This window comes from Mytilus trossulus, chromosome 9 (assembly GCF_036588685.1).
Source record: "Mytilus trossulus isolate FHL-02 chromosome 9, PNRI_Mtr1.1.1.hap1, whole genome shotgun sequence".
In the NCBI taxonomy this organism is placed as follows: domain Eukaryota; kingdom Metazoa; phylum Mollusca; class Bivalvia; order Mytilida; family Mytilidae; genus Mytilus; species Mytilus trossulus.
In genome coordinates this window covers 11,731,271-11,746,522 of record NC_086381.1, presented here as the reverse complement: position 1 = coordinate 11,746,522, position 15,252 = coordinate 11,731,271, and positions in this window count along the sequence as shown.

Here is a 15,252-nt window from a genome sequence, read left to right as displayed (position 1 = left end):
AACAGAGCAATTGATAATTCAAAATAATGAGACAGTTACCTTCCCTATGCAACTGGCATTACATTGAGTAAAAATGACTGAAAAATAAATGAACAAAGCCAAAAAACATAAGTCGAAAAAAACGTACATATTTTTGACAAGAACTATTATCATCTTATTCTAGCAAAAAAATTAACAACACCAACCCAATATAAAAAAAGCAGTTTGAACACATGTGTTCCGAAATACAGATATTTCAGAAATGTTTATCATACTCCTAATTTGTCTTTATTCAGAATTGTACGAATTTTCCTTGATATAAATAAGTGGTATTTTTTTTTTAGAAAATAACGCAGCGTAAATTCAGAGACTCTTTTTTGGTTTAAGGTACAACGGTTCCAAAAAGTAACATTAAGTGAGAAAAAAACAAAGATCAACACTGTGCTTAATCTGGGAAATATCTGCAGGCGCGGATCCAGAGAGGGGGGGTCCGGGGGTAGGATCCTCCCTTTTTTTGGACGATCAATGCATTTGAATGGAGACATGTAATTGGAACCCCCCCCTTTTGTCCTGGGTTAGGACCCCCCTTTTTAAAAATTGCTGGATCCGCCCCTGATCTGTATGGTTTTAGTTTGGATACTAGTAGATATAGTTAGATATAAACCGTGGAGATATGGTATCAGTGCCAACGAGAAAACTTCACTCCAAGTTAAAATCTGTATAAGCAAACTACTATACGTCAAAGTATGGTCTTCAACAGCGTCGGAGCCTTGGCTCACACTAGACAGCAAGCTATAAAGGGTTAAAAAAAAGACTAGTGTTAAACTATTCAAACGGGAAAACAAACGGTATAATCTATATAAAAAACGAGAAACGAGAAACATTTATTAACATCAGGTTCAAATGATTATTTAAAAAGTTTGAAAAGTGTTTGTAAAGTAAACCAAACATATAAAAAAAATATACTCAAAACTCTTTAAAAGCCTCCATAAATTATATACAATACCTACTCTATCTAAAAAGTTTTTTTACTGAACTGTATACTATTAAAACAAAAACAAGTATAACAAAATACTGAACTCCAAAATTCAGAAGAAAAAAAGAGCTCACAAAAACTGCCAAAATCAAACACTGGCAACGGAACGACTAATAAACAGTTGTCATATTCCTGACATAGCACAGGCATCTAAATCAAAATAAGACTAGTCTAGTCCTTGTAAGCATTAGGAAATAATAGTATGTTTTAAACCCATCATATATATTGGTTAACCCTTCACTGGATCGCCCATTCTCTCAGTGTGAACACCGATATTTACACCGTGTTCTGTCTAACCTTGTAGATACAAATCATCACTGCATTATAATTCTCATTCCGGTGGACAACATAAGGAATTAAATAGATATTCCCTGGAAAGCAAACCAATCTTTCTCCTTCCCCGTCGGTAAATTGAATGATGTGCAGCCACTGACTATGGCAAATATTGATTCACAAAGCCGATGACATTAATTACATGGAAACTGTTAGAGATATAAAATCAGCTTTCCTATAAAATAACAGTAGATTAATACTATTGTCTCTTAATTCTGGGAAATACAATAAACGTATCCTAATTTATGTAGATAAATTGTTTGTCAACGCGTTCCTAATGACTCGGAAGTAAGTTTCCATGGCAACGAATAGTATCTTATTTACTGGATTTTATAAAATGGGTGCAAAGGAAATAAATGATTAAATGGAAATTCTAAAGAATTAATGGATGCATTACGTTTTGTTGTTGGAATCAAAATATTGATGTCTGTACAGACTGGATTGCATTTGCTTTGGTAAGTACTATATTTAGTTACGCAAGAAGTATATATCTGATAGTGTTTGTCAAGAAAGTTTGGAAAAAGGGAGCCCTTTTTGCATATGCAGTATCAATAATGAATGTATACGTTTTCTTTGAAACGCATTTCAGAAGTTGTAAGCATGTGAATTTTACTGCTATTACCAACAGTACATTTGCTGTAGTCTCCTTTTGGTGTCATGCACTCACGATTCAATAGACAAGCAGACCATTTTTGATTAATCGGGCCGTTTTGAAATAAGTAGTGACAAACTCAGTTCTCTGGATTATCTTAATTTTATAACGTCGATGAACAGAAACACACGATATTTCCATGATGGGAATTTATATTAGAACTAATACTTGTTGCGTGTACATTTCTATGAGGGATGTGGAAAAGGTGGGGGACCCCCCCCCCCCCCCTACCCCCCCACCCTAAATTAGTTACAAACCACGGCCATTTAGGAAAAAAACGAGTTTCAATCTTAACTTTACCCAAAGGTTGAATAGGGTCCAGACATTTGGTCATCTCTTGGCCTACTTCCTGTCTGCAGTTAAACGCTTGCTAAAGAGGAGCACATGTGGCTGCATGACAGAATGTTAAAGTGTCGTACTGTCGCATGTTAAGAAACATGGTACAATCTTTGATAAGGTTCGTACAAAACTAGGCGGTTGATTTCTTTTCTTATCCAATATATCCTTAATTTAGTTTATACATATTTATTTATAGTGGGTTGTGTAACGAGTTTTGTAACTTATATTAATCCCTTTCCACTTTGTGGGTGCAAGTGATGCCTTGTAGTGGCATAATCCTGCTCTTTTTCGAAATCTACAAGGGTGTCTTTTACGTGTAAGAGATGTGACTCTCTTAATACGGATTAGCCATTTGTCGTCCCCTTTCGACGAACTATCATTGTTTACTCAAGACCATACTCGCAAATGGTGTCAAGGGAGAGCCGAAAAATCAGTCCCTGAAATTTTCATTAGTAGTCCAATGCACCAAACGCTACACCACGACTCTCTCAATTTCCAGTGTCTTCCCGTTATTCATCCCATTCGACTCCCTATAACATTTTTTTCTTATGTTGTGCGGTAAAACCACTGTCCCATACCTGTAGCCCGGGTTGGAGGGAAGCAACACACATGATTTACCCAACCTTAGTCATGTCACGTTATGTGTCTGTCTATTATAAAGAGCTTGTATTTCATCAGTTGTCGATTTATGCACTTTTCCACGTTTTGAGATTAATTTTTAGCTTACATAAAAAAAAAAGGTTTCCACTTTCGGTTTTTTCTTTCTTCACATTTTGTCAGCCGGTGCGTTTTACGGCTATATACGTTACCGAAAGGGTTTTGATTCACTGTTGAACAGAAGGCAGTACTGTAACATAATTTGTTTTTTAAATCCTTGTCCTTTGGTTTCTGGTGAATAGTTATCCCATTTGCAATCAAATAAATACAACGTTTTGGAAAGCTGACAGCTTACATCAAAAAGTAGATTTCTCTTTTTCAATTTCTTCTCATTTTGTCAGCAGGGAATTTTTACAGCTACATATATACATAACCGAAGAGGTTTTGATCCACTGTAGAAGGCAATTACTGTAACGTGCATATTGTTTTTTAAATCCTTGTCCTTTGGTTTCTGGTGGATAGTGATCCCGTTTGCAATCAAATAGATACAACTGTTTGGGGAGCTGACCGTCGGGTCAATGAACAACAATAAAGGCACAAAGCTTAAGCCCTTGGTGACATTTGATTATTATTATATACCACTATGCTTAATCATTAACTAGAGGCTCCAAAGAGCCTGTGTCGCTCACCTTGGTCTATGTGAATATTAAACAAAGGAAGCAGATGGATTCATGACAAAATTGTGTTTTGGTGATGGTGATGTGTTTGTAAATCTTACTTTACTAAACAGTCTTGCTGCTAACATTTATCTCTATCTATAATGAACTTGGCCCAGTAGTTTCAGTGGAAAATGTTAATAAAAATTTACAAATTTTATGAAAATTGTTAAAAATTGACTATAAAGGACAATAACTCCTTAGGGGGTCAATTGACCATTTCGGTCATGTTGACTTAATCGTAAATCTTACTTTGCTGAACATAATTGCTGTTTACAGTTTATCTCTTTCTATAATAATATTCAAGATAATAACCAAAAACAGCAAAATTTCCTTAAAATTACATTAAAAGGGACAGCAACCCAACAATGGGTTGTCAGATTTATCTGAAAATTATAATGCAGATAGATCTTCATCTGATAAACAATTTTACCCCACGTCGGATTTGCTCTAAATGCTTTGGTTTTTGAGTTATAAGCCAAAAACTGCATTTTACCCCTATGTTCTATTTTTAGCTGTGGCGGCCATCTTGATTTGATAGTCGGGTGACCGGACACATTTTTAAAACTAGATACCCCAAAGATGATTGTTGCCAAGTCTGGATTAATTTGGCCTAGTAGTTTCATAGGAGAAGATTTTTGTAAAAGATAACTAAGATTTACGAAAAATGGTTAAAAATTGACTATAAAGGGCAATAACTCCTAAAGGGGTCAACTGACCATTTCGGTCATGTTGACTTATTTGTAAATCCTACTTTGCTAAACATTATTGCTGTTTACAGTTTATCTCTATCTATAATAATATTCAAGATAATAACCAAAAACAGCAAGATTTCCTTTAAATTACCAATTCAGGGGCAGCAACCCAACAAAGGGTTGTCTAATTCGTAAGGAAATTTCAGGGCAGATAGATCTTGATCTGATAAACAATTATACTCCATGTCAAATTAGCTCTAAATGCTTTGATTTTTGAGTTATAAGCCAAAAACAGTATTTTACCCCTATGTTCTATTTTTGGCCGTGGCGGCCATTTTGTTTGGTGGACCGGGTCACCGGACACATTTTTTGAACTAGATACCCCAATAACAATTGTGGCCAAGTTTGATTGAATTTGGCCCAGTAGTTTCAGAGGAGAAGATTTTTGTAAAAGATTACTTTAATTTAAGAAAAATGGTTAAAAATTGACTATAAAGGACAATAACTCCTTAACGTGTCAACTGACCATTTCGGTCATGATGACTTATTTGTAAATCTAACTTTGCTGAACATTATTGCTGTTTACAGTTTATCTCTATCTATAATAATATTCAAGATAATAACCAAAAACTGCAAAATTTCCACAAAATTACCAATTCAGGGGCAGCAACCCAACAACAGGTTGACCGATTCATCTGAAAATTTCGGGGCAGATAGATCTTGACCTGATAAACATTTTTACCCCATGTCAGATTTCCTCTCAATCCTTTGGTTTTTGGGTTATAAGCCAAAAACTGCATTTTACCCCTATGTTCTATTTTTAGCCGTGGCGGCCATCTTGGTTGGTTGACCGGGTCACGCCACACATTTTTTAAACTAGATACCCCAATGATGATTGTGGCCAAGTTTGGTTCAATTTGGCCCAGTAGTTTCAGAGGAGAAGATTTTTGTAAAAGTTAACAACGACGACGGACGACGGACGACGGACGACGGACGCCGGACGACGGACGACGACGGACGACGGACGCAAAGTGATGGGAAAAGCTCACTTGGCCCTTCGGGCCAGGTGAGCTAAAAAGTGTTCAAACAAAACAGCATGGTTAAATTTTTCTGTGAAGGATTACATATTTCAAGCCATTATTTATGTTTATTTCGTTCAAGCAACAAATACAATATATATATATATATAGGAAGATGTGGTGTGAGTGTCAATGAGACAACTCTTCATCCAAATAACAATTTAAAAAAAGTAAACCATTATAGGTCAATGTACGGCCTTCAACACGGTGCCTTGGCTCACACCAAACAACAAGCTATAAAGGGCCCTAAAATTACTAGTGTGAAACCATTCAAACGGGAAAACCAACGGTCTAATCTACTTAAAAAAAACGAGAAATAGATATGTAATGGCTTACATGGAAAGTTACATACTATATTCTTATCATCATTCAATGCTTTTCATATTGCAACATAGTCTTTCATTACGAAGCACATCTACCAATCCAATGTCGAGTTTAAGTGAACCACATCAATGTTGAATTAAGAGTGCAAGAGTCTAGCATTGGCACCCAGCAGTAAATATAAGTCAATTCTAAACATTTTAAAAACATACAATTTAACGGGAGCTTCGTATAAACTGATCGTAGAGGCGTAGTTTCAAAACATCCAATGGAAAAATTACATTTGCATGGTTTTACCATAATTAATTTAACCCAGATCATTTAACAATGCATGAACATTTGATGCATCCCAGTTTTTTTTTTTTTATTCTGAGCATCATCATCTAACTTTTTATGTACATCAAATACAATAGGAGGTTTCTTGATAACGAATTTCAACCAATATTTAAGTATTCTTTGTTTTCAAATAAAATTCATTGACCATTGATCAAATGACCAAATTTGCTTTTTTGTTTACCAACAATTATGAAACTGTTCAATGCCCTTGGCATTATGCAACCCCATATCTCAGAACTATAGCTCAAGATCGATCCAATAAGACTATCGAACATGTCACGTTTCTGTTGAGTTGATATATACAACATCTTGAACGAATTAAAGAGTGACGCAAGAGCTTTATTACCTTGCTGGGATAATCTCTTTTGGTCTTGCTGAAATTTTCAGTTATAGTAAAATGAATTCCGTATGTAAACAAAAGAGTTTACAACATTGAGCTCTTGTTTGTCGTAATACCAACTATTATTAACTTGGTGCCATCCATTACGGATTGCAATTATTTCAGTTTTATTTTTATTCACTTCACTGTTCCATTTTGAACAATATTTTAGAAGTACAATATTACCGTAAAATTTAGGATGTGAAATACCGTTTTTATTAGTTTTCTACAGGTACAGCCAAATTTACTAATCAAATCTTTGTATCTTTGAAAGAATTAAGTAAAAGTTGTTAGTTTAATTTTGACTTTTATTAACTGTTTACATGATAGTGCAGAAAATATAAAGATATCATACTTATAACTTGGTAAGACATATGCGCGTTTCGTTTTACATAAAAGTCATCAGTGGCGCTAGACTGTATGTCATAGTATGTTAACTTATAATTTTAACGGCATACCCCCCCCCCCCCCCCCCCCCCTTTTCCTAAATCGCACGTCGCAAGTCGCAATGTGCATTCTAACTATTTAGTTATATTTGTTTGACACTTATTTCTTCCAATACACAATACAATCTCGAATACAATTTTTAACTTACTTATAATTAAACAATCTTGATCAATATTAAATGTTACTTAACTTTTTATTTTTTTTAACTGAGAGTACATGTTTACATGTTTCATGTACTTTTCCATAGTGGTTGCATATGTTGCTTACATATTTCTATGGATTTATTTTTTATTAATTATTTGTTTAATACATTGTTCGCTGCCGTGTATTTCTTTTATAGCCAATGGAATCAATGCGCTATTACATATTTTTTTTCTCATGCTCAAATACATTTGTGCACTTATAACGTAATGGAAAAATATCTTCAAGTATATACTAATTATTAGCGAAAGTGTAGGAAATTATAAAGGAGATACTACGTATTAGCGAAAGTGTAGGAAATTGTTAGCATTTGCTTAGTTTGTATATCAGCCACTTTTGGGACAGTTTTAATAGTAAGTAGTGATGTTTTTGTCGCAAAAAAATACTATAAGGTATAATGGAGATTTTTTAAATGCAATAATTTACATATTTAGTTTAGTAAATCGTTTTATAGAAGGTTTTTTTAAACGATAGGGTATTTCTCGGCTACAATATCTTCGAACAGATACCATTACTGTAAATTGACCCTTCGAATGTCAGCTTTCTTTGGTTTACTATTGCTTTTCTCTTTTTCTAAATCTAAGTGCCTCATTGTATAGGTTTGGGGAATTTGATGGTTATAGTTTAATTTCAGTATAACGAATTTGCGTATCATTCCCAGAGAAACTATTGAGAACTTGAATTGATGTCATGTATTTCTCTGCATTGTTTTTGTTGTTTTTGTTTTAAACTATTGTGTTTATTATTGATTTCTCCCTTGTGCATGCAAGATTTAACGTAGAAGAAGTACCTGTCTGCACGTTTTACTGGTTCATAATCTTACTTGCCTGAGAATTTTTTGTAACCATGTGAAAAAATTATAAAAATCGCCTAAATCCATAATTATGACTGAATGATGAATAAAATTCATGGAGACAAAATCATCTGCCGACATTTTTTTTATATTTTGTAAATAAAGCTTTATCAATACTTATAATACTATAAGACCAAAACTAAAAGAAATAGATATTCTCATTTGTAACAGCCCTTTATTAGGTAAATCCTTGAACTGTTTGAATTTTTTTCTTTTCTAATATCATAGACAAAAAAAATATTACAGTCATTCCTTAAATGAAAATGATCTTGTCACCTTGGTTTCTAGCTGACTTTGCATGGATTTATCTGAGACTTGATTTAAGTTATAATTTATGTGTTTGTTGTACCTTTGTATACTCTATAGTAAGAAATGCAGGCTATGAATTGTGTATTGTCATTATTAATCCTAATCAGGGTCTTCTTTTTGTCAAAAAAAGTTGTTGTTTTCGAAACTGCATATTTGTCCTGAACATGCATGTCATATTTGCAACTTGACGTTTAATACAAACAACCAATCAACCAATCAACTAAAATTACATACATAAACACTAAACTTAAACATAAGTCCGCCAAATGTTTCGAATCTGTACACGAATCAATCCGGTTATGTATTTATTTACAAGTCGGAAGTGAAAGTTCAATTTAGGATGACAGTCAATGTTTAGTTTCCGCATGTTTTTCATCATATATATATAAACAACAAAAAAGTAAGTACATGTTTTTTATTTTTCATATACTCGTCACCGTTGTTTCAGCGCATCTACACTGCAGTTATTTTATTTTAATCTGTCACTTTCAACACGTAATTTATTAATTGAAAATCAACAAACTTTGAATGTTTGCCATGTCCATATAGGGATAACGTGTCATCTATAAATTCACTATATCCTTTCTTTCCCCACGGCGTTCATCGATATACTTATTTGTTTTATGACCACTAATAAGATAGGCTTCTACAAGATTGGAATATGCAGTGCATACCTGCCAACTGTCACTATTTGCGGGGGATTCCCCCCATGGAGGCTCCCAATTTGAACTTTCCAAAGAATAATTTTATCCACAATTTAAACAAAACAATTAATTTTGCCATGACTTTAGGCTTATTAAAGTATGAAAAAGCCATAAAACAATAATATAAAGTATATCAGGGAATTTCTGGTTATTGAATCTATGTACTAGTCAATTTAAAGTAAATTTTATACCCATTGATTTATAGATATGGTAAATTTTTCTTATACTTTAGAGCAACAACCGTCACATTAGATTTTACTACAACTTTTTTTTTTATCTTTAAATCAGTGCTATAAAGTATTAGAAAGGGGAATATATCCGGACGTCCGGATTTCCGTGAAACTGTTTCAAATAGTTAAGTACGTGAGAGTTTCGCGTCCCATCTCCATCTAGAACAGTACATTCATGTAACTTTCATTCTACTATTTGTATATTAAATGACATGTAGCGATTCTTATATTTTAATTCTCCTTATGTAGATTCGAGAGCTTAATTCCAGTTATGTTGTGCGGCTTTAACATAAAGCTTCATTGAGCTGACAGTAAACAAATGATCGCACCGCATATTCGTCACTCATCAATAACAAACCCTAGAGTTGCCTTGGTTACATAACTATGGTCACATGGACTTATCCCCTTACCATCTCAAAACCTTTTCTATACTCGGGTGTCCATCAGTTTATGTTTGCGGACATATAAATTCGCAGCCACGTCAAGTCGGAATGTGGATCTTTAATTCTATGCCTCAAAATGAGTACCCATTAAAGAATCGCTACAACAACTATTTAGGTGTCTTTAGATGGCCTATTGCAAGGCATCATATCTACCCTATTTAATCATACCCACATTTTTCAGTGAAAATCAAAACTTCCCAGCCTTCATCCTGGTCGAACCAGCTTGCGGATCATGCATACTGTCTCAACGATTAATTTTTGGTTCTTTAACTTGTATAACATGATTGTTCTTGTCTTAGACCAGTAAACATGATTGTTCTTGTCTGAAACCTGTATAAGTATAACATATGAGTGTTCTTGTCTTAAACCTGTATAACATGATTGTTCTTGTCTTAGACCTGTATAACATGATTGTTCTTGTCTTAGATCTGTATAACATGATTGTTCTTGTTTTAGACCTGTATAACATGATTGTTCTTGTCTTAGACCTGTATAACATGAATGTTCTTGTCTTAGACCTGTATAACATGAATGTTCTTGTCTTAGACCTGTATAACATGATTGTTCTTGTCTTAGACCTGTATAACATGATTGTTCTTGTCTTAGACCTGTATAACATGATTGTTCTTGTCTTAGACCTGTATAACATGATTGTTCTTGTCTTAGACCTGTATAACATGATTGTTCTTGTCTTAGACCTGTATAACATGATTGTTCTTGTCTTAGACCTGTATAACATGATTGTTCTTGTCTTAGACCTGTATAACATGATTGTTCTTGACGTTAAGCAAACACCAATCAATCAATAAACTATAAACAATTCGTTACCTCATTTCCACAGACATGTGATATTTCAAAACATGGACACAGAGAGTCTCTGCTCAATTAATGCATCACCATTGCACGAAATGTTAACTAGAAACTAATGTCTGATTTACAATAAAACAACTACATGCAATTCATAAATATATTTATTATATCAAATAATTTAAAGAAGTTGAGAAAAGAAAACATCACAATACATATATTTTGTCATTTTAAAATCAGACTCACTTTCTTATGCATTTTACAATCAGACTCACCTTCTTATGCATTTTACAATCAGACTCACCTTCTTATGCATTTTACAATCAGACTCACCTTCTCATGCGACGCACCTTCTCATGCGACTCACCTTCTCATGCGACTCACCTTCTCATGCATTTTAAAATCAGACTCACCTTCTTATGCATTTGAATACAGTTTTAACAGGATCTACTTACCCCTCAGGAGCACCTGAGCTCACCCCTAGTTTTTTATGTTGTTTGTGTTGCTCAGTCTAGTTTAGTTATCTATGTTGTTTCTTGTGTACTATTATTTGTTTGATTGTCTTTTCCTTTTTTAGCCATGACAATGTCAGTTTATTTTCGATTTATGAGTTTAACTATTTCGCCACTTTTTGGGGAATAAAACAAACTGTCAATATTGTGCAATATTTTTCTCTTAGTCGAAACAGAACTACTGAAAATACATGCTAAGCTGTGCTTGGTCGGGTTGTTGTCTCTTTGACACATTCCCCATTTCCATTCTCAATTTTATTAATGTACAGCACAACTCATATTTAAACCTGATTATTTATGCACCAAAAGAACACACTAGATTATCTATCATTACATGTAAAAGACAGAAAAAGTTGAAATGTTCTTGGTCTAACATGTACCATAGAAAAGCATCAAACTTAAGGCTAATATGATGTTCTAATGGGGTGCTGTCCTTCCTTTCAATATGATGTTCTAATGGGGTGCTGTCCTTCCTTTCAATATGATGTTCTAATGGGGTGCTGTCTTTCCTTTCAATATGATGTTCTAATGGGGTGCTGTCCTTCCTTTCAATATGACGTTCTAATGGGGTGCTGTCCTTCCTTTCAATATGATGTTCTAATGGGGTGCTGTCCTTCCTTTCAATATGATGTTCGAATGGGGTGCTGTCATTCCTTCCAATATGATGTTCTAATGGGGTGCTTTACTTCTTTTCAATATGAGGTTCTAATTGGGTGATGTCCTTCCTTTCAATATGATGTTCTAATGGGGTGCTGTCCTTCCTTTCAATATGATGTTCTAATGGGGTGCTGTCCTTCCTTTCAATATGATGTTCTAGTGGGGCGCTGTCCTTCCTTTCAATATGATGTTCTAATGGGGCGCTGTCCTTCCTTTCAATATGATGTTCTAATGGGGTGCTGTCCTTCCTTTCAATATGATGTTCTAATGGGGTGCTGTCCTTCCTTTCAATATGATGTTCTAATGGGGTGCTGTCCTTCCTTTCAATATGATGTTCTAATGGGGCGCTGTCCTTCCTTTCAATATGATGTTCTAATGGGGTGCTGTCCTTCCTTTCAATATGATGTTCTAATGGGGTGCTGTCTTTCCTTTCAATATGATGTTCTAATGGGGTGCTGTCCTTCCTTTCAATATGACGTTCTAATGGGGTGCTGTCCTTCCTTTCAATATGATGTTCTAATGGGGTGCTGTCCTTCCTTTCAATATGATGTTCGAATGGGATGCTGTCCTTCCTTTCAATATGATGTTCTAATGGGGTGCTGTCCTTCCTTTCAATATGATGTTCTAATTGGGCGCTGTCCTTCCTTTCAAGGACAGGAAATGCTTCATGTATTATACTTGTTAAAGTGTTTAACCTTGTGCACATATTTTTACACTCGCTTCCTCTTATTTGCTGCTTGTTTTCCGTCACTAAGGTTTAAATCAACGCCTCACCCATTACCATGGATAATATTCCCTGCATGAAAAACGACAAACATGAATCATGAAAATCATATTTCTTCGGGTTTTTTTATGAAAACATTTTCTTCCGCATGAACAGTTTGGTCAGGAAATGTGTTAACAAACAAAAAGTGTTACATGTGTTCTTGAAATCTACATACAGCTTTAAAAAGTTTTTCATTTGGATGATCGTCCACTGAAAAACACAAAATAAGCATAAAATAAGTGAAGATTCATTCGAAAGCAACCTAAACGTAATCTTAACCATGCTGTTTGATGTGTACATATCTTGACCTTTCCACAAATAATTAAACAACTGATAAATTAAAAAAAAAAAAATCCAAAATAATGCGTTCCTATCTCTGAATTTAAAGCAATATGCGTTTTTATGTATGGACTAAGTTAGCAAGGAACTAAATTATAGCTCCGTTTAATTAATGTTTGAACAAATATAAACTCGTAACTGTCTGTATAGAAATTGATTGGAAATGTATAACATTCAATTTGGAGACTAGAAATATCGATTGTCAAAAAATTTCACAGCTTAAGTAAACTGTCGACCTTTGAATCTGCAATTTAAAGGATAATGAACAGACATTTCAAATGGGGAAATTATTTAACAATCGAAATTCAGTCTAGTTTTAAGTGTTACTAATAATACAATGACAAATGGTTTAGTCTTCCTCTTTGGAAACAAATTATTTAAGGAAACAATTCGTTCGATACTAGAGGCCCTTAAACACAACAGGTTTTTCAAAAAATTGTATAAGTATTTATATTTTCATTGTATTATTTTAATTTTGATTTCTTGTGTACAATTTGGAAATTAGTATGGCGTTCATAATCACTGAACTAGTATATATTTGTTTAGGGGCCAGCTGAAGGACGCCTCCGGGTGCGGGAATTTCTCGCTCCATTGAAGACCTGTTGGTGACCTTCTGCTGTTGTTGTTTTTTTTCTTTGGTCGGGTTGTTGTCTCTTTGACACATTCCCCATTTCCATTCTCAATTTTATAGTATAGTTTTTTTGTAATCTCCATAAGATCCATAATGATCATTGATTCTGGCCAACGGGTTGGTGGTCCACGCAGACATGCAGTTATATTCGTCCCTGTGTTTTCGCGTTCGTTGTGTATTTCTGAATTATTGAACTAAGATATGCTGAATATGAGTTAGATTTGTCTCTGTCATGGAAAGTTATAGGAAACACTTTTCGTTTATTGATTTTTTAAATAGCATTCGTACATAGGGTGACCCTCATGTAATTAGCATCACTTACTAAATTCTAATTATTCTGATAAATAGTTTTTACTAGCTTCATGATATAGAAAACGTTAAAAATACAAACAGTCTTGGGTTTTTTCTTTGTGTTGCTATTTTGTTAATACCTATACATACGATATGTGTTCAATTCAACCAAAATACAAGTATAGATGGTACTATACTTGTTACAATTTTAATGATTCTTGTATACTGTAAACCAACTAATTTTCGCGAATACTTTATTTCGCGATGTGTCATTTCTAGTCTACTTCGCGGCTATTTAATACCGATGTATTTTTATAAGGAAAGATAAAAATTAAATATATTCGCGACGATTTATTTTCGCTTTATATTTCTAAACGCAAAAATCGCGAAAATAAATCGCTCGCGAAAATAAGTTGGTTTACAGTATGTACATGTATGTGCTATTTTTAAATGGGAGTGCCATTGGGTATTTTGAAAATGTTGAAAAACCAAATTTATATCCCGAACACGAAAAACGGTGCCTAATGTTTTGAAACTGAAGTATTTTTCTTAGTAAAATTTTCAATAAATGTCAGTAGTGCATGCATGTAAAGCGTCAGTTTTTTAAACGGTAAACGAAATAAAAACTTAACCAATAACTTGAAACTGGAATCCGCTTGTTAATACGCTTCACTCTAGGAACAAAGCGTAGTAGTCAGCAGAGCTTACTGAAAGTCTAATCAGAATCTACACTTTTAAGAAGCTAAGAATTGTAATTTAAAAAACAACAAAGCTATAATGCTTATAGAGTCGGCATTGCTAATATAATAAAAATCATTATCAATTGTTTTTTACATATGAGTCTGCCATAATAGCTGCAAAACATTAAGTTTTCAGGCATTTAATGGTTTTGACTTCTTGTACAAACAAGACATGGACTATCAGGAAATGTCGCGTGTAAACAAATTATTTCAGATATATCTTCACACTTGTCTGTGGACAATAAGTCTGTCGCTAGCTTCGTGTTTATTTCAACAATATCTCATATTGCTCTATAGTGTAAATGTTTTTTTTTCCCATCGCTATTTAGGTCGTTCAACTTGAGGAAAATCTGAATTATATGTTCTATGGTTGCATAAAATTTAATGAATAATTTTCGTTAAAACAGTTCAGTTTGCAATAATAGGAAATTTCTTTTGTTGTGACACCCACAGGGCCTACCCACTGAGTTTTTTCTAACATTCTGTCTTGTTGGTCCAAAAGAGTTAGTTATTGCATCAGGTCTTCTCTTTTTTGAAAGAGGGGGAGGGAAGAGGAGATTGACAGTTGACTTACCAGCATTTCGCTAAGTACGAATATGAAACAAAAAACGAATGTTTCTGTTCTCTTTTTTATTTATTATAACTATTAACATATTAACTTTCGGGATCCCAAAAGATCTCGACTTTCTTCATTTTAAAATGACTTTTTACTTGAAATCTACACAAACTTAACTATATATAGAAACATGTATTAGAATGTATATGATGTCATGAATTCAATATATATGACAGAATTAAACCTTTCTATGAGAGCTTAACCCTTCCCTCCTTACCATGGACGAGGACAAAACATACTGTAA